The following is a 2408-nucleotide window of genomic DNA, read 5'->3' as shown; positions in this document are numbered from 1 at the left end:
TAGATCTGATTTGACGGTACACGTACACAAAAATAATAATATAAAAAACAACAACAACAAACTCTCGTTGAGTTTTGCACTGTAGCAACTCTATTTTTTCTTATGTAAAGAGGTCTACTCTGACCACCCTAACTCAATTACATCCCATTTTCACAAGTTTTCAAGGAACTCACCACCATTAAAATTTGCCTTGTTTTTTTTTTTGGGATTTTTTTTTTTTTTTTACGTAGAAAGTTTACTGTCAGCCATCCTCTTTGGGATGAATATTCCATGAGATAAGGATTTTATCTTATTCTATATTTCCAATGACTCTGCCCAGGACTGCTATGACCTGGTCGCCAGAGAGAGCATGGTGCTGGTGTGCTTGGGTGTTGCGGTAGTTGTTACATGTGAAGGACTACTCTGCCTCCAGGAGCCAGGAGCCTGTGACTCGATGGCACTTAACAACAATAATATCAACAGAGAGAGAGAGAGATTAGCTGGCCCAGTGGACAGAAAGCGACGCTACCAAGCCAAAGGTGGGTGACTTTTAATCCGCAGCCCTCGGGCCTGCCTTTCATTGTTTTTGTTCAGACATTCTTCTAGGTCTTACAGCCCTGGTGTACAAGTTGCCGTACCAAGGTCACTTGTGACACTGATGTGTCAAATGTGTTAATGGTTGGCTACCCAATGCACACAGAAGGTGGGGTGAAGCTCCTCAATTAAAACAAGCATGGAAGAAGGAGTGGCATCCACTTCCATAATAGATTGCCTCTGGAAAACCTATGAACCTGGAGAGAGGATGAAAGGTATAGGGTCACTATGAGTCACCTGCGACTCAATGGCACTTAACAACAACAGCAACATATTTCCAATAGCGATAGGAATTTTATTAAATCTTTGCTAAATGCATTAACAGATGAGTGAATAAAATGTGAAATGGATATTGACCATAGTTGGACGTGAGATAGATATGGGCTTAAACTTTACAAACTTATAATTCAGTTGGCTAATAGTATAAATATCCTAAATCTATTTGCTTAATGCAATTGACTAATATAATAATATTCCAAACTAGATTAGTCTGTCATATTAACAAGAAGCAAGTGGCAAAACCACTGAGATTACTGGCCTTGGATCTACAAAGACTGAAAATGAATTATGATTTGACTAGCTCTGAGGAATAACTAAAACTTACTGCTTTCTACTCTGTTCTAACTCATTGAGAATACATCGTGTTTCTGAGGTTGTAAGTCTTTAAAGGAAGAGACAGATCCAAAAATTGATCTTCCAGTTAACAGATTCATACATTGGTCACCAGAGATACTCTAAACAACACCCTGAAAAATGAAGCAAAGTTTTAAGTTGTGAAGGAATTTAATTTTATTTTGAAATGAACAAGGTAATACTACATGGTTTACGATCAGAAAAGGTACATCAGGATTTTATTCCTTCTCTCATACCTTTTCTATAGGTTGAGTGAATTGGATCCTGTGAAGAAGAATCTACCTCAAAATTGGAAGAAGGCTCATTAAAACCCTGTGTTGTGCAGATGACAATACCTTATTGCAAAAAGTGAAGAAAATTTAAAGCACTTAGAGTAAAAGAACAAAAACTGCAACCGTCAAAATGTATTCTATCTTAATACCGTAAAAAGCAGTAAAAATCCTCACAATTGAACCAATAAACAAGGTTATGACTGTTATTGTTGTTTTGTGTCATCAAGTCACCAGTGATTCGTAACAACAACCCTATTACAGCAGCTCTGATGCCTGTGCTATCCTGATCCATACTCACTGACTCTGACACACTTCCCCACACTTCCCCAGTTACTATATAAATCCATCTCATCTGGCGTCTTCCTCTCCTGTGCTGTTCCTTTACCCTTTCAAACAGGATGTCATTTTCCAAGGACCTGTCCCTCTTAGCAATGTGCCCAAAATATAGGAGACGGAGCTTCAAAATCCTAGCCTCCAAGGAGAAACTTGGTTTTACCTTCTCCAAGGCAGACTTATTTGTTTTCTTGGCAGTCCATGGTATTTTCAAGACTCATCTCCAGCATCACTAATCAAAGGCATCAATTCTTCCTCTGTCATTCTTAGTCACTGTCCAACTCTCTGATGCAAAGCAAGTAATTATGAAGACCATGGCCTGGAACAGGCACACCTTAGTCTTAGACTGGCATTGTTGCTTTTCAGTACTCTAGAGAGATCCCTGACAGCAGATTTTCCCAGTGCAATTCATCTTTTAATTTGCTGACTGCTGATACTAAGAATATTGATTGTGAAGCCGAGCTGTTAACAACCATAGTAATCGATAATTGGATTGTCTAGAGAAGAGATTGAGAGTGTTCACAGCTTCAGTTTGCTCGGCTCCACAGTCAACACTCTTGGTACCAGCAGTCAGGAAATCAAAAAGCGTATCGCGAT

The sequence above is a fragment of the Elephantulus edwardii genome, unplaced genomic scaffold (genome assembly GCF_000299155.1).
Source record: "Elephantulus edwardii isolate Elephantulus edwardi_28Jun2011 unplaced genomic scaffold, EleEdw1.0 scaffold00197, whole genome shotgun sequence".
In the NCBI taxonomy this organism is placed as follows: Eukaryota; Metazoa; Chordata; class Mammalia; order Macroscelidea; family Macroscelididae; genus Elephantulus; species Elephantulus edwardii.
The sequence above is the reverse complement of the archived record's forward strand: the minus strand, read 5'-3'. Positions refer to the sequence as shown.